The sequence below is a fragment of the Anser anser genome (assembly GCF_964211835.1).
Source record: "Anser anser genome assembly, chromosome: 8".
NCBI lineage: Eukaryota > Metazoa > Chordata > Aves > Anseriformes > Anatidae > Anser > Anser anser.
In genome coordinates this window covers 11,757,963-11,775,663 of record NC_139728.1, presented here as the reverse complement: position 1 = coordinate 11,775,663, position 17,701 = coordinate 11,757,963, and the positions used below count along the sequence as shown (strand labels likewise).

General features: G+C 48.2%; 2 long non-coding RNA genes across 2 annotated transcripts in view; both read right to left on the bottom strand.

Annotated features, from left to right (window-relative positions):
• LOC310903333 overlaps window positions 1–17,701 on the bottom strand; it is a 63,250-nt gene that overhangs the window by 24,479 nt on the left and 21,070 nt on the right. Inside the window, exons 7-12 of the long non-coding RNA XR_014587460.1 lie at window positions 17,421–17,517; window positions 16,851–17,046; window positions 15,476–16,078; window positions 13,501–13,668; window positions 12,114–12,181; window positions 10,355–10,607 (exon numbers count right to left, since the gene is read on the bottom strand). This is a non-coding gene — a long non-coding RNA (uncharacterized lncRNA). The remainder of the gene's footprint in view (window positions 1–10,354; window positions 10,608–12,113; window positions 12,182–13,500; window positions 13,669–15,475; window positions 16,079–16,850; window positions 17,047–17,420; window positions 17,518–17,701) is intronic.
• On the bottom strand, window positions 2,115–6,423 carry LOC310903334. The gene is made up of 4 exons (XR_014587461.1): window positions 6,214–6,423; window positions 5,919–6,018; window positions 5,420–5,516; window positions 2,115–4,821 (listed from the first exon to the last, which is right to left on the bottom strand). It is a non-coding gene; the product is annotated as an uncharacterized lncRNA (long non-coding RNA).

Genomic DNA, 17,701 nt, shown 5'->3' with positions numbered 1-17,701 from the left:
AAGGCTCTCTTCTGAAAAAAATAAAATAAAAGCCTACCTTTAAAAGACTAGGCCATGGCCATGAGAAACCCAAGAGCAATATTTTTAACTTCGAACCTCGTGTTTGCCCATCAGCACTGCTGCCCTCCACCTGTTTCAGTAGGATGTTTTCATTATTGTTCAATTTGCAGTGAGTTTAGCTTCACGTCCTTCATTGGATTATTTTTATATTTAATGTCCTCTCCTCTCCTACTCTTCTTTTTATAGAATGGTAATCCAAGTCCCTTGGTAAGGCTGAGTAATCTTGATCAGATTTTAATCAAAGTAAGCCAGATCCTCAGCTGCCAGGATTGATGCATCTGCCTTTAAATATTTGAACTATGTTGCTTTACCCCAGCAAGGAGCAAGCCCCATCCTTTCAGAAAATTTAAATTCCTCCCTATGCATCAAACTAAAACAACAATACAGAACAAGTGACCTGCTGTGAAGGGGGTTTAATTTATAAAACCAATACCCAGGATTTCAGAACTAAATGAAAATCTGAGATAATCCCTCCCTAAATCCAGCCTGGGAAAAACACTCTGGACAGATCAGTATCAAGTAACTTCTTAAACACACTTTTTCCTCTTGTGAAATCTAGCGTCAAGCCTGAGTCAGAGGGAAGCTACCCACAGTGCCTCGCTCTGACATGACCCAGAGAATCACATTTTCCGCTGGTATAGAAATTGCATATTTTACCCATGCAGGCTTCTCCAGAATGGACCCGCTTCTGCTTTGTTCAGCAATGACCCTCAGTGTCGCTGCCAAACCCCGGCATCCAAAATCAGCATATTAGTTGAAAAATAATGAGATTTCTGGAATACAAAATGCTGGTTCCATTTTCCTTGCCTTTAAAGATGACATGTGCTGGCGTCCCTCCACAGATGAGAAAGATAAAAAAGTACTTACATGAAAGAGAGTCTCATCTAATCACCTGACTGCAGGAGACAAGGCTGAGGTTGAGAGGGAGGCTGTCCCACGGAACGTGTCAGGGTTTGGACTGCAGAGTCCAAGCGAAGCCAGAAATAGATGCCTGCCTGGCAGACTGGTAAAGGCAAACTAAGAGGGTTATACTGATTTACTTCCACATTTGGGGCTGAACTCCTTGGTAACATTAGGTTTTTCACAGGTTCTCTTAGGTCATTTTTACTGAGACAGAAGCTAAATCAAAAGCACATCTTGTACTTAAGCATCTCCTGAGGAGTTACACCGATGTATGGCAGTAAATATGCATTTCCATCCTTACTGCTAGGATGGTATATGGTTCTGGCAAAACCTGAAGACCTTTCTCTAGTTTCAGCCCACTCCTGAACAGGAGGAGGACAACTTGAGCATCTCATTCTGTCTTTAGACAATCCATCAGCTGGACCTGCCCTCATTACTGGCTCCAGCTGGGTTAGCCAGCGAGCAGGCAAGCTGGAATCAAATCCTGTCCTGCTCATGACTGTTTTTGCCATTCTGCTTCACAACCACACAGCTCACTTTTGCTCTCCACACCCCAAAGTCAAGGCGTGCCAAACCTGGTAAAAATAAAGTCATCCCCTTGGAAGAGCCCAAGACATAGCCCAAACCTTGAACTGCACTTGGATCTTTACCATGTCCTTCACGCAAGCCCAGTAAAACCAGTGACCCGCTCAGCAGAACAAACGATACAGGATTAGATGCTGCCACACTAGGGACAAAGCCATAGGAGAGTGCTGTTAAGATGCTATTGCTCAATAAGGGGACCAAAGAGGGGTTGAGGAAAAAAAAAAAAATTATCTGGTAGTTATGATAGTTCTAAGTAGAAAGCACAAAAAGACAGATCTAAGGATGAGGAGTTTGTTTCTTCCCCAATGGCTCCTCCACAGCTCTGTGGAGTAGACAAGTGCTCCAACAGACACAACCCCACCAATTTCCCCCATACAGAAGGAACCAAAAAGGCAGCAAAGCCCCTGCTGTCACATCCAGGGCCTGGCCCCAAGTCCTGCGGGTCTGGGGGACCATCCAGGCAGAGCTTGACTCTTCCCACCCACAGCCAGGCCAGGATGGATTTTGGGAAAGTCCTGGACTTGCAGTTAGCCTCTGTTGTTTGGGAAGAACCTTGAACTGTTTGGGAAGAGCCAAAGGCCATCGGAAAGCATAGAGCTGACAGCATGGGGCCTGCAGAAGGCAAGAGATAAGGGATATAAGAGATAAGAAAGCAAGGATAAGGGATCACTTGCCAGTTCTCTTAGTCCTAGCCATAGGGAGGTGAGAGACAACGATGCGTTTAGCAAGAAGGGTTAAATCCAAGTTGCTGGTTGCTCTTCCAGCCTCTAGACTTGCCAGACAAGCTGCCCACACTGCATCAATCTGGCTGCAAGCAGACAGCTGGGAAAGCTAAGGCGAATCAGCTAAGGTGTGACTCAACACAGGTTGCATATTAATAGGCATTGCATGCCTATTGAAGCGCCCTGCAAACAGTCTCATGAAGGAGCCTACACAGAGAACATCCACAGAGGGGTTAATGACCATCAGGTCCCGCAAGCAGGCTGCGTCTTTTGTCCGTTCCTATTAGCTCACCCGAGCATCCCTGATGCGAGCCACGGGTTCCTACAGCAGATGGTCTTATTAGTGCCCGTGTGCAGCAACGAGGAGACACCAACAGGTGGCCCAGACAGTAACCAAAACACTTCACCCCACTTGCCCCAAAACAGGTTCAAGATCATGCCAAGGGCGACCAGGATCAAAGCAGACAAAGATGTCACGCATAAGTGGTCCGGATTATCCTCACACGTCTTCTGCGCCGCTAAGATCTCAGCTGGAGCATAATGTCCTACTTGGGATGCTGATCTCCAAGACCATATGAACAACTGGAGACAGTCCAAAGGAGGCAGACAACAGCGAGTGGAAATCTATAGGAGAGGGTTGGCAAGGAAAGATGGAAAGCTGAAGATGTGGTTACAGTCTTCAGGCAAGCAAAAAGGAAGTAGGGGGAAAAACCTGTTCCTAGCGCTGCTGTAGGAAGGACAAGAAATCCTAATTTTAATTTAAAACACGGGCCCTTTCAGTCCAGGAGTAGTAAAAGTTTCCAAGCGTATGGACTGCAAAAGCACTAGGTAGTTGTCACTTCTCTGCTTTCTTCAAGACACCCGTACTTAAATTAAACCCTTTGGGCTGCACTACAGGAGACCCCATAACTCAGCCACGAGGCAGTCAAGAGAGTTACGAGCTCATTCTGCACTGCGACGTGGGAACAGATAGTCCAATGCCAGCAAAAAAGAAATTAATTTCCAGCTCATCATAAAAAACAAAAAACAAAAAGCCACAGAGCAGCTGCCGCTTAGAGGGACCTTTAAAAACCCTTCCAGAGTGAGAAGGGCAGCAGGGGAGGGAGTGAGTCCATGCCATTTAATGGCTGGCAGGAGTAGGGGAAGGAGTGGCAAATCTGGGCGCCTACAACATCTCCTGAGCTTTGGATCTGCTAGAATTTTGGCAGGAGACCAGGATTTGCACCATCCTCTTGGTTTTTTGTCCTACCTGCCCGCTGACTTCTTGTGAGTAAAAAAAAAACAAAAAACAACTGCTTTGTTGGCTGCTTCATCGTGAGTCTGCCCTATTCCAGATGTACTTGCTGGAGCTAATTTCTGCATCATATCTTCGTATTTGTCCAAGCCAAAACTCTTTATGCTCTGTAGCCCAAACCACCCTGGATTTCAGCTCTTCATATATTTTTGGCTGGATCTGGAGTTCAGGGAGCTTGAGAGATGCTTGGAGAAACCATGCAAGCTCTGCCTATTTGCCTCGCTACTCATCCGAGAGCAGCTCGATACAGAGCCACGGCAAAGCCTCACCATCCGATGGCAAGTCTCCTAGTGACGCAGATAAGGCTCGCAGCAGGTTTCACTGGAGATCCAGCTGTTCCTGAAGGCCAGCCTTAAGTTTTAAGCCCAGAAATATTTGAGTTTCTCCTCTCACGTTGCCTCGCATTCGTGCGAGGCTTGGCTCAGACCATCACACGCACATTTGCGAGGCTGAGCACAAAGTCAGCTCAGCTGAGAAGAAACTTCTTGACCTCTTCCACCTCTCCGCTCCTTCTGCCACGTGCATTGCTGAGAGAGCACGAGACACGTCTGCACTGCAGCGAACTATCAGGCTCTGTGCTCTGCCTCCTGCTTTGTTTATAGAGAGTTTGGGGAGATTTGCAGGCCTGGTGATGAATTATAGGGAGGAAGACAAACATATTTTACTGTTCTGGGCGAGGAGCGCTGGAGTCCCACGGACATCTGGAGGAATTATTTGCAGAAAATTAACATTGTTTGTCATTTGCATGATGAACTTCTGGGTCTCAAATGAATGATGGGAAGAAACCGGTGGGAGATGTTCATTATCCCTGATGGAGTGAAGCCCCTTGACATGATGCTAAGGTCGCCATGATCTATGGACCTGCTGACTGACAACTCCGAGTGCTCTGGAATTGAACACACGATATAACTGGGGGCGGAAGCGATCTGCCACATTAAATGCCGAGGCGTTAATAACTGTTGCTTGCCTCTGATTGCCGGAGTTTTGGATGCACTCGTTCTGGCTGTTTCACAGGGCAAACATGTTAACCCCTTCCTGACTACCGACTAATTTCAAAGGGCACAGCATTCAGCAAGACATCTACAGATATCCAGGCAGCATCACAGATTAAAAGTAGTTTTCCAGGCTTGCTTGTTTATCTCTTGATGTGTCTTTCGGGAACGTGTTCTCAGAAGTTCCCTGACACAGATTCCCCACCTCTGGCTCTGCAGCAGCTTCGAGCCCCAGACTGCAGCACACCACGTGCCTTCACCAGCCCTGCAAGGGAGATGCTCAAAGTCACAGCATGGCACAGAAGCCCCTCCAAGTTTTCCCAGTCCTCCAGCACAGCACACCTTGTTCCCACATCTGTTAACATTTGCCACTTGGGAGCTAACTTCAGATTTCTTCCTTGCGGCTCCAACCTGCTCTGATGCCAGGGAGCAGCTCTTCTCAAGAGCTGGGAATACCAATAGCTGCGAGGCAGGCACTCGGAGGAATCGCTTCTGAGAAACACCGTCTCGCTTAGGACATGGCACTTGGCTTCCAAGCATCTCAGTTTCTTCCTTTGAAAACCTGAAATATTCTTTAACCTGCTTCTGAATATTGCTCCTATGTCCCCTGGGTCAGCATTTCCCAAACTGGGGGGTAAGGTCCCCTCTCCCTCCCAAGCAAAGAGGCATGGCTGGGTACAGAAGGGGTGTGAGCTGTCCCCAGAGAGGAGCAGTGCAGGGGCATTAGATGTGCCAGCCTCATTTAAGAGGGCAAGAAAAGCAGAGGGCACTTGGGCTCATAGCGAATTCACTCACAGAAGCAGTGCCTCGAGTGCTTTTGTAAGCTCCTCTCAATTCCTTTTACCGGTGCTTTCACCACCTACCTCTAAGCAGAGAGAGCAGCGCTCCCCTTCCTCACAGAGCTGCTAGGAAGACAAATTCACAGACATTTTTGAGACAAAGGAGAATGATGGGTACTTGCTGAAAGACAAAAATCAGAAACCCAAATGTTGGCTCAAAATGACGACAGGACCACAGAAGCATCACCACACAACAAGGAAAGCAAGAGAAACCCTCAGCTGTGGACCCAAGCCTCCAGAGGAGCACGAAGGGGTAGAGATCTGAGGAGAGATAATTGCACCGACAATATTCTCTGTGCAAAGGTACAGCAAAAATATGCTGACACCTTGTCTCATATTAAGCAAAGCACCGTGCTGATTAACACGGGCAGAAAACTCAGCCCCTACCGCTCGGAAACATCTCAATGCCATGACACAAGGAACAAGTGGATGGGGCAGCATGGTTTGATCTCACCGGGAAGGAGAGGGACAGGAGCACTGTGTAGGTTTAGGGCAGGTGTGCGAGAGCCAGCATCGTACCCACCTTCGTGCTGTGAACAAACGCAGCCCAGGTAATGGCTCCACTCCAAGCTCTGTCCCCTCTTACTGGGATCGCAGCTGAGGCGGCGAAGAAAAATGAGCATCTGGAAGTCCATATGAATAAGCTAATGTCGCAGGGCTGTCAGTCATGTGCTAATACCCTTAGCTAAAGCAACATATTGATCCTGATTGCCTGGAATTGCACTTGAAAAGGGCTGGGTGACATTTCCAAGGAGACATGAGCTACTTTCAAGTCAATTAGCGGCATCGGAGGATTCATGCCGAGGGGACGCACTCACCTCTGAGGAATGCCAGGAGAGAATGAGAATTGAATTAAGCCTCTTCATACGCCGAGAAACAAATCCTTTAATGGCCTGTAACAGCTGACGGGACACTCAGGGTCGCCAAAAGCATGCTGGCAGCAGCTAGGTGAAGAAGCTTCCTATGATGAAGCTGGGGACTGCAGAGGAGCTGAATCCCTGCTAAGAGCCCAGGAGGGCACGCAGTGCTCCGTGGGATAATCCTCTAGATAAGGGAACAAGGGGGGAGCAAAGTGTAAGGTCCAGGTCAACAACACATGTAAAGCTCTCAAATCCTCTCCAGGTATCTGACCTCTCTTGGGGCTCAGCAGGAACACCACAACCAGCAGCAGCTCACTTAGGACCGAACAGCATGGGACCCTGGTAGAACAAGCCCTGAATGATAAGCCCAAGGACCAAGGCACAGCCAGGATTTAAATGAGATCTTCTGTCAGCTGCTTTCCCCAGAAATTCCTTCTTTACATGGATCCCAAAGACTCCTGCAGAGCCTAGGACCCCAAACAAGTTTGAAACCAGCAGAGCAAATCCCAAGGCAGAGAAATCAGGGTAATTTTCCAATCCCTGATCCTTTTTCTACTTGCGGGTGCTCCGACCTATATTTAGTTTCCATGGTTCCTTTTATGTTCCTATAAACATGAGGCTTGTACCTGAATTCAAGGCTTTCTGGACAGCTTTACAAAGATGATTTCCTGCTTTCTTACAGCACCTGCGGTCATTCTGTCACACAAACCAAGGAGCATAGCTCTTCGATCCCCGTGCAGAAGGGCGAGGAGTTCTGGTGAAAAGCACTTCAATCCATTTTGCAAGGTGAAAACAAGTCCAGCAGCTATAGAATGACCAGGAAGCCTCAGAGCTCCCAGGAGTATTTGAATCTTCCTGAATAAAGCATGGGGAAAAAAAATGTAAGAGAAACCAACCTGTTTTCTCCAGTATCAGTTCTGCAAGGAGCTCTGCAAGCTCTCAGATGCTGTAGGCTTTCCTACACGGACAGCTAATAACATCTGCCAGCCAGAAGCCCAGTGCCATTTTCAACATACTGGTGACATTCAGAGGCCTCAGAAATGCCAGTGTCATCTTCTGCATGTTGCACCACCCCAGGGAAAGCTTTCCCTTCCCTGCAGCCTCCGAAGCCAAGCAGCTCAGCCTAAGAGTCAAACCGTGTCCTCATCCACCCACCACACCAGGGATGCTGCTGCAGGAGCACTGACGGGGCTGATCCTTCTGGCAGGAAACCACAGCTGCAGCAGTGCACGTTTTACTGGGTGAGAAATCCCCCAGTTTGCTCCCCATCCTTGCCACGAGGCAGGTTTTCCTAGTCCAGCACAAGCCAAGACCCTTGCTGCATGCTCCTGGCTTTCCCCTTTCCCTCTTCTCCCCACTGCCGTGGCCCTGAGCTGAGGCACAGAGACAGCCGGCTCCAGTCCCCAAGGAAATCAAATGGAAGTAGTTCCTTTTAACTCAGCTGAAGAAAAGAGACTGTGTTCATAAACCTGCAGGCTTCAAGAATAAATGAATCTCCTAATAGCCCCTGCAGACAGGAGGAGACTTGGGCAACGGATTCTCCCCTGGGTGAACCACCGAGTGTCCCTCCAAGTTCTCAGCCACCATCTCTCACTGGAGATCCTAGCACAGCTGGTGATTTTCCAGAGCCAAAACTGAAAGCAGAATTATGACACACCCAACAAGCCCTCCAGAGCCAGGATCCCCATCCTTTCGGTGACAGGCATCACACACACCTCAAAACAGAAACGTTTATCCAAAGCACAGCCAGAAAGCTTAAAGAAACCCATTTTCACTAGAACAACACAGAGGAGGGTGTCAGGCTCATTTTGCAAGGACTGGTAGGAGCCCAGATCTCAATTAAAGCTAGCAGGGCTCAAAATAGCCTTTTGCAGTATTTCAGCCTGCACCATAAACTGCGGGTCATATTTCTGAAAGCACCTGAGCGACACAAACGTCCGAGCTGCGGTTTCAAAGTGCCCCTTGTTTCAGCACCCGCATATTTTCTTCCGTGGATGGAATATGGTTAGGAGTGACACATGACTACTGTGCAGTACTAAAAAAGTCCTGCAGATCACACTGGTACAGACAGAGGCTGTGCTTACAGGCTGAGAGCGGATGCATACAAGCAACTTTTCCAAGGCTGCACAGTAAATCCAAAGCACAACAGAGACTAACCCCAGGTCTTCCAGACTCTCCATTTTCTCCCAAACTGCCGCACTTTCCTTTGTCTGCTCTTAAAAGCCAACTTCAGGATACAGTATGGCAGCATGGACACACTCAGCAGCCATTCCTCTAGTGAGGAGCACAACAGAGAGAGAGAATCCGCTCTTTGTGCAGTAGGAAGAAAGCAGAGGGGAGCAGCAGGGTGCTCCTGACAAGATGGGAAAGAAAGCAAAGGGGGTTTATATATTTTTTTTGCCTTTACTGTGAAGAGACGTCTGCATTTCCCTTATTAACGGCAAGGCTCAGCCCTAGCTAGAGAACAGCAGGAGAGGCTAAAAAACGGGATCTTTTCAAAGCACCATTTATCTATAAATATTGAGCACAAGCTATTGCCCAAAAGAGCAGCCCATTAAGTTTCTGGGGCACTCTCAGCCATGCAGGAAGCCAAATTTGTTGACTTAATGACCCCTTCTGTGTTTTCAAGCAAAGCAACACCATCCCGCCAGCCACCAGCAGCCCAGGAGGACCCCACCCTCTCCAGGATGCCTGTAGTGTCTCTGAGGCTGTAGGCAGGGCAGAGGGACTGCCAGAGGTGCCAGAGGTGGATGCGCCCAGCTGGCTAGGTGATGAGCTGGGTTAAGGGTGGGCTCCGTGCTTGGTCAGTGGAAGAGGGAGTGAGAAGAGGGTCAGGGAAGCTGGAGGGTTGGGAACAGGGAAGACTTGCCCTGGTTTTTAAAGCTGTTTGCCCTCACCCTGCTTGCCATTATGAATTTCATCTGTCCTTGGCACAGACGACACAAAACCCAACCTTGTGTCAAGTTGGAGGAGGGTTCAGGTCATTTTCCTCAGAGCCAGCTTTAATTCTCTTCAAGCCCCAGTTCACCCCAGCACCCCCCTATCGCAGCAGCCTCAGGGAACCCAGAACCAGCGACCCCAGAGCCCACATCCCCACACCAGGAAACCTCTTCAATCCACACACCCCAGGAGATCCTCCCCCTGCCTTCTCACATCTAGCCCTGAGGGCTCAGCTGTGTCTTTTCGCATACATATTTTTATGGAGGCAGGGGAAATTAAGTTTTATTGCAATCAGGGCTGTGATTCTCTTTGTCACATGCTCCTACAACACGGGGCGTCGACATGACATGTATCACCAGGAGGGCCACCAGTAAAACCGCAAGAACTAGCAACCGAAAGACCTCGGTTCAGGCCAGAGGCAAGGAAAAGACACGACATGACAAGTGGCTGAACATCTTGTATTGCTCTCGCGTGTGTCCTCGGGTCAGGTGTGGAGCACAGACAGTAAGCCAAAGCGATGAAACAGCGCTGAGCATGTTTTCCTTGCCCTGTGCCATTCATACTTGAAGGCTGTTACAGCTGCAGCCACACGCTCCCCACGCAGCTACAGACAACGAGGGTTTTTGCTCTCTAAATCTACATCTCTAATCTAAAAGCCTATGGATAAAAACCAGGCTTGGGAAAGAGAGCAAGGTCTAGCTTTCACCATCCAAGAGCTGGCTGAGCAACAGCCTGAGTGCCAACAGGACAGAGATAACGATACCAAATTGAATAAAAAATATCAATTGTTCTATAAGGGCTTTCTGGGACCACTAGTTAATTAAGCTGGCAGTGGATAGGAGTCTATATAACAAGTTCTGATCACCTTCAGCAGGTGAGATTAAAGAAGAGGAGTGGGTTTTGGTGCCCACCCTCTGCCTGCCTGTAAAAAAAAGCAAACCTATTCTTTCTCTGCATGCTCTCTACTTTCACAGAGCAGCAAGAGTTAAAACCAAATCCAGGCTGCTTCAGCAAAAGCACAGACACTGCCAAGCACATGAACACGAGGGAGAAGGCGAGCACAAGCCCGCGGCTTGCAAGCTGCCCAGCTTTATTATTTTCTGAAAAAGAGAGACATCTTAGTGCAAAGGTTTGTCAAGAAACACAAGGGATCCAATACCTGTGAGGAGCTCCTTCTGAAGCAATTCTCCTCTTGGGAGCATCATTTGGAAGCTGAGGAGCAGCTTTTTGCTTTGCCCCTTCTCAGCCCTCCCAGCTTCCCCCGCAGGTGCTGGTGCAGCATCATTAGCGCCCACGGACCCGTGGACCTGCCCGCTCCGTGCTGCACTCCAGTGGCTTCAGCAGAGTTAATCCCAGGCAGGATCTTCCTAAGTTTGTGCCCCATCAGAACGTGTTCCTTTCCACAAGGTGAACTGAAAAGGAAGAAGGGATTTGTAAAGCCAGCCATGAACAGGAACGAAGAGGTGCTGTTCTCTAAAGGCCCTCAATAACAGGGTTTTCTCATGGAAAGCACAGAGCACCACCATGTCTCCGCACACAGGAAAGCCAAGGACTGCAATTACCTTTGTGAACACCCTTCAAGACACCACAGCACTAAGCAGCTCTCTTCCCAAACCCAGCCCTCCCAAAAGTGATGGCTTCCCATGGTACCTTCAGCCCGCTGGTGACCCACAGAGCCCTTGTAACCACAGTCCCATCCGTGGGTTTAAATCTCACCCAGGAACTGAAGCCAGAAAAGCTAAGTGGTTTACACACTGCTGCTGAGATGACGAGTATCGTTTTCTCCTGGCTCCCCACATGACTTACAGCCCCCTCTGGGCAGTGCAGAATTGCTTTTGAAGAGCAGCTAGAAACACTTCAGCACTTTCTGAACAGATAAAAGGAGAGCTTGAATCCAGCACATTCTGGGGAAGAGGGAGATTTTGCTTCCCAGCAGCTGTTTACAGTGGCAGCACAGCCTGGCCAGGGCGGCACTAACCACCCTGGTGCCCCGGCACAGATCCCAGCGCCACCCCGCAGTTGTGTTTTTGCCGTCGGAAGGAGCAGAACTGGACTCTGCCAGCCTCCAGTGAGCACTCAAATCCTACCGCATTTGTACACCCCTGCAACCACCCAGCTTCTCTCTCCAAGGCTCTGACTGCCAGCGTGCCCACGGCAGAGCCAGCCCTGCTTTCAGAGCCAGCTTGGGGGCAGACGCTGCAGAGGCTGCGAAGAGGAGCTGCAGGGAAGAAGGCACCGGCACATCCCAATGCTTCCCCGAAGCACAGCAACGTGATGGGCTCTCGGCAGATAACAGCATGGTGTGGACACAGAGCAGCAGACCAGTGGCAGCAGGACCCCAACAGGGCGAGCTGCACCCCAAAACCAGCAATGAAACCATTGGACTGAGCAGCAGCACGCTACCCCTCCTCCCTCCGTGTCTTGCTTGTCCCAGTCTCATGAGGCCTTCCAGCAGTTCTCAGCTCAGGGACATCTTTCATTAGTTTGTTTAAATGCTCTCCAAACCCATTTAATCTTTAGCATCCCCAGTATCCTGTAGCAATGAGTTCCGCAGTTTGCCTGCACACTGCAGCAAGCAATTTCTCCTTTTGAAGCATCCATAAAGTAATTTCACTGCAGATGCAGAGTGAGATGAAAAAATCGGGAGGCAGTCCGGAGGAAAATAAATAAAAACAGTCACAGCTTTAGGAAAAAGAACAGGCAAGTAAAGGTTAAATGAACTAGGTTCATTCAGCCCAAAAAAAAATTAAGAAAAAAAGAGAAGACTAAGGCACAGAGGCATAACAATCTTCCAATAGCTAGCAGGTTATTAAGACAGAAGTCGATTGTTCTCTGTGTTCACAGTGGCAGGAGAAGAAGAAATAATTTAACTTTGAGCAAAGAAAGCTTAAGTTTAGACATTAAAAAAACTTTCTCACCGGAACAGATATCAGGGAAGTTGCAGAATTTTTCACTGGAGACAACTACAGAAAGGTTAAGCAAACACCTGTGAGAAGGGGAAAGGTGTAATTGATCTTGCCTCAATGCCAACCTACAAGGAGATTTATCTGCAGCAGCTCATTCCAGCCCTCTGTTCTGCGATACGAACAAAACTTTCAAAATGCTTTCTTCATGCATTTTTAATTGCATTTTAATTTTTATCCTCGTGTAGCTTGAGACACGTATAAGAAGCAGCCATGTCTAATAAATCAGGAATTACATGTTTCCCATTTCTCCAATGGAATAAAAAGATGTAAAAGTTCCAAATCAGAACAGATATATGTTAAGCTATACAGTCACATCAATAAATATGTATGGGTGTCGCGTCCCCTTCTGCTTTGCCAAAAATAGTACCAAATTATGCCAACCAATGAGAAACTATGTTTCATTAGGAAATGAACTTTAAAATACAAGATTAAAATGTGCTTTTTAAATCAAGATTTCCTGCTTGTTGATTTAAATCATGATTAAAATGGGTGATTTAAATCAACCATCCTGAACAAAACATGCATCTTTCTTAAGTCTTCAGGGTGGAGAAGACAGCGGTATCCTAAGGATCAGCCAGATAATTCTAGTTTCTACTACGCTGCTCATTCTCCAGCTAAGCAGTCCTATTGCATTCATCTTTTCTGAACTAAAAGCAATTTCCCTACCCAAGCCTGACACCCTGAGTCCCTTCCATTAACCTTCCCCAGACCTTGTGCCTGTACACTTCTCCTGCCCAAGGAGCATCATCAAGGAATTTCAAGCTGATGCTGAATCAGTCTCAAACAAACTTCCCTGCTACAATTATAATCAGATCCTCCCTGGATGCAAATAACAGCCCCCACCCTTCCGTGCGTGGGCTCCAATCACGGCTCGTGAATAATTACGGCAGGATTTCAAGAGCCGCCCTCAAGAACAAGTGCACTGTGGAATCAACATGCCTTCTCGCGGGGTTCAAAGGGTACAGACAAAGCGGGAACTGCCCGCCAGTGAAGCAGAGAACGGAGAGCCCCAGAGCCTTCACTACAAACAGATGCTGAGCTTTTCAACCCCAAGTTAGACCTGTGACACCTGCGAGAGATGCAGTGTACCTTTGCCAGACCCCCAGCGTGACCTCAAACATTTCAGCCAGGGGTGGCTGAGCCTCTCATCCCAGCCTTGTCTCGTTTTTCTCTTCCCATCACGCATCCACTTCGCTGCTCAGCAGACATGGTAGCCAGACATTGTTAGGAACTGAGCGGAGTTGGTCTAAGTGATGTTTGCAGGCTGAGGTAGCTCTGAAAACCCCACTGGGAGCTATAGCCATGCCTCACGTTTGGGTGGCACAACGCCAAAGCTGACCTGCAGTCCCAGGAACTGACACAGCCATGTAGCTTGAACCCCACAGAGGAAAAAAGGTCACGGCCAAACACAGCAAGAGAGCACCGCTGGGCATCACACTCCTCAGCCCCACCGAAGAGCACCAGGGTCCCACAGCAGGCAGTGGCTCCAGTCTTCCACAGAAGGGACCTGAGACAGAAGAAAAAGCCCAAGGGGTACATGGCCAGGACACCTCAGAGCTTTCTCTTTCCTTTCCTCCAAACACCAACCTATGGTTCAGAAGACAGCCTAAATGGCTGTTACCTGTAAGCTATTTTTAAATATATATATATATATATTTTTTTTTTTTTCCCAAACTGATCTAACAGATGGGCAGAGTTAGCAAGGAGGCTGAACTTCAGTTACTGCAAATCCAGAATGACTCTCCAGTCACTCCAGGCAGATACAGCCACCTGACCGACGTACACGGGCCACGTGGAATATCCCAGTGCCAGAGCCCACCTTGCAATATTAGACTGGGAGAGAGATGCCCTGAACTGAACTTTCCAGCAATAATGTGCAAAATGAAGTCAACTTGGTCAGCCCAAGAAAATAGCTCTGGGAATCATAAAGATCTCAGCCCCAATTAGTCCGTCCAGGAAGGAAACACCTCAGTCATTTTAACAGTCTTGACGGTGGTAATTTTAGTGGAATGGGAGGAGGAGTGGAAAAAAGGCGTCAGCAAGGACAGAAGGGAGAGACACAAACAGTACAAGAGATGTAAAAGAAAAGCAAAGACAAGCACAAAGAAATAACCAGAGCTCTAAGAGGGAGTAGACAGCCCAGAAACAACTCGAATTTTTCTCAGTGTATACCGAGATTTCATCAGAAACAATACAATTCCACCAAACAACACTTCAGTAGGAGCCCAGCAAAAATGAGGATTCAGATTTTTTTCTCCTCCCCATAAAATTGTGATTTTCTCTCTTTTGGCTTTTAAGAGTCAAAAATCAAAGAACTGTGAAGAATTTGAATGCTATTTTCTCCTTTCTTTCTTCTTATCCCTGCCATTAAATGAAACAGAATGAATGGCACCTAGGCAGGATTCACCTTCCTTTCCCTCCCTACCTATTCTAACTTGCCAAGACTTTTTTTTAAAAAAAAAAAAAACAAAAAAAAACAAAAATAAGGAGTCTGTAAAACGAAAGGCTAACTAGTGTTGAAAATTACATTTCTAAAAGTCAAAGCTTTGAATATAAGCAAAGAATGGAAACAAAAGGCATCAAAAACATTACTAAAAATAACTTTTAAGCTTCCCATTAAGTCCTTCTCCTTTTGTGTACAATGGAAGCTCTAGCATTTTTCTTTAAATTGGCTGCTGTGTTGTCTGTTGTTTTTACTGATTTAGTATTTCCCTGCGTGTGAAGTTGGGCGTCACAACCGTGCGCTGAGCAAGTCAGGCTTGGGATTTCCACCTCTGTATCAAAAGCCAAAATATGTTCTTGATCTCTTGGGCAGAACAGAATAGAGTCCAGAGAGAGCATTAAAAACAAATTCAGCACCTTCCACGGAACGAGAGGCATCTCTTCCCTTTCTGTCTGTCATCCCAACCAATTCTCCTTGCCGCACGAGAAGCAGGCCAGCACCTGAGCATATTTTGCAGATCCTCCTGTGATCTGCAAACTCGCCCTGTGATGAGAGAAATCAGCAGCACACTAGTCTGTGTCTCCTGCTCTCAGCGAGCAAACTGACTGCCTGGCCCTGGTTTCTGTCATTAGAGACAGTAGTCGTTAAGAATTCATGCCCACTGCCAACGCTGCATTTTTGGAGAGGTCTTGCACTCAGGCAGAACTAATGAGCAGGCAAAGCAAGAGAACGACAGCTAAAGCAGAAAACACGCACACAAATATATCCAAATTGAGAATGCAGACTTATCTGAAGGTCTTCTCCCCTCCAAGGTACTTCAGCAGCATCGCATAATGAAATGTTTACCCAGGGGAAAGGATGATTGTCATACCTGTTATATGGATGGGGAGGCTGAGGTAGGAAGAGTGTGACTTTATCCAGACACACTGGAGGGCTGTGTTCAAACTGGGACTGCGTTTGAAAGGACTGGTCCTGACATATTCATTCAGCTGAGGAGATCACCAGGTGAAGACAGCACCATCACCTAGATGGGTCTGATGGCTGCGAATTCTCAGCTGTAAAAATAGGCCAGATAATGCCTGTCTGTCGAGGATTTACCCGCCTGTACTTGCAAAATACTTTGCAGTCATTGGACAAAGGCTTTTTATCAAAATGCAGCCAGAGGCTGGACGAGATAATAGCTTCCCCATCTTCCAGCTACTGCAAAAAATCCTGCCGGTTTCTGCGAGCAGAAGGCAGTGCTTCTTCCTGTAGTTCTGCATGCAAGAGCCATCCCGCGGAGCATGTGCTTACCGCTAATAAGAGCCCTAAGTGCAGTGGGCGAGCAGAGAACTTAATCACATATAGGAATAGGGCATGCAGAGAAAGGACTCTCAGAGGGCCGGGCTCCCTCCGTGCCTGTGGAGCAGTTTGCATAACGAAGGATGCTCTCCATGTATACATGCCCACGTACAGCTTCCCTGAATTGTGGCTGCTGGGAGAATCGTAACGAAAGCATTTCTCACTCGCATCTGTTTACATTGTAAGCCATAACGTTACAGCAGCATTTATTCCTCCTTCTCTTCCCTTTCTCTTCCCTGCCTGCTTTTTCCCCAAGCATCCCATTTTTTAGACCTATAACCCTGAAAATGATGCAAGTCTCCCATTGATTTCAATTGGCTTTTGTTTAAGGGCTTGATAGCAGAGAGAAAAATTGAATGATCATTCATCGAAAGAGACAGATTTGGCCCAGTTCCCCAGCTGGTGTAAATCAGCACAAGCCCACAGAGCTCGGAGGCTCCCTGCCCTCTGCTGATGGCTTAGCCCACTTGTGTGCACGCGAGGAATTTCAATGCTGCTGCCCTGCCCGTACCGCACACAGACCCAGCGCGCGGCTTTCAGCGCTGCTCAGCAGCTCCAGCTCAGCACTGCACGGCCGGGGCTCATCCTGCTCCCTCTTCCCACCCACAGCAGACACCTCCACGGTCAAGGCATCCTCACTCTGGCTTGGGAAGAAGGAGGACCTGCTTATGTATTTACTCTGCCTCCCTTTATCTCCTCACACACCAGAACCCACCCAGCACCCCACGGGGAGGCTGCCTGTGCTGGGAGCATGGCACAAGGCACCAGGAGGATTTACAGCAGCAGGAGCTTGAGGCAAGACAAGACAAATACCATGCATGACTCTGTAAGCCATGCTGCTGCTGGAAATCCTCTGGAATTATCTTCCCCTTGTGATGCAGATATCCCTTCCTTCCACAGCTCACCTGTACGTCCAGCCTGAGCAGGATGCTCCTGCGAGACACGGATGAAGGAGGACCAGCAGAGGATGCTGCACACCACAGCACTGCCATCTCAGGGTTTGGGGTCAGCCAGAGCTCTGAACAGGAATGAGGAGACGGGAGAGGGCCAAAGGTACCCAAACCTCTGCCAAAAGGTCCTTCTCCATGCATTTGCATTTACCTGAATCAAGACATATTGCAGGAGACAGGCCCTGGGAAAGGTAACTATTTGCCTACAGCCTCCAGCACTGATCAGCTGGGTCCTTCCTCCCCCCAGAAGAGATTGCTTTGGTAGTCCAGGAAAGGAAGGGAAGAGCCAAAGCCACGAAACGATCAAGCTAACAAGAGGAAAATCTCCTCTGGCTGGCATGTCTCTTGCTCACCTTGATTAGCCGAGCAGGATATAGACATAAAATTACAATTGCTTCCTCCATTCCCCCTTGCCCCCCTTTGTGTGGGGAAGATGTTAAAAACGTCAGGCTTGATTTACCCTGACACTCTGACTGACTCACGGTACCTATAAATCCTCCCCACCAAAGGCAATCTCCTCTTTACCTGCTGCACAGCTGCGGATGGCAGGGGGAGGAGGTGGGGAGACGGTCTCCCCCTCTCACCATGTACATCAAGTCCAATAACTTCTTCTTTCACCTGCCTCAAAAGAGGAGACAGGGACCTTTTGTTCGGGTTGCTTATGCTTTCATGTGAGTGTGTTTTAAACAAGGCCGAGTGATATCCCTTTTGCTTTGCGGCTGTCTGTGTTCATTTTTATTGATGCAAGAATCTGGGTATGTGCTGGAGCACAGACGTTCAGCTCAATCTGACCACTGCCAACTGCA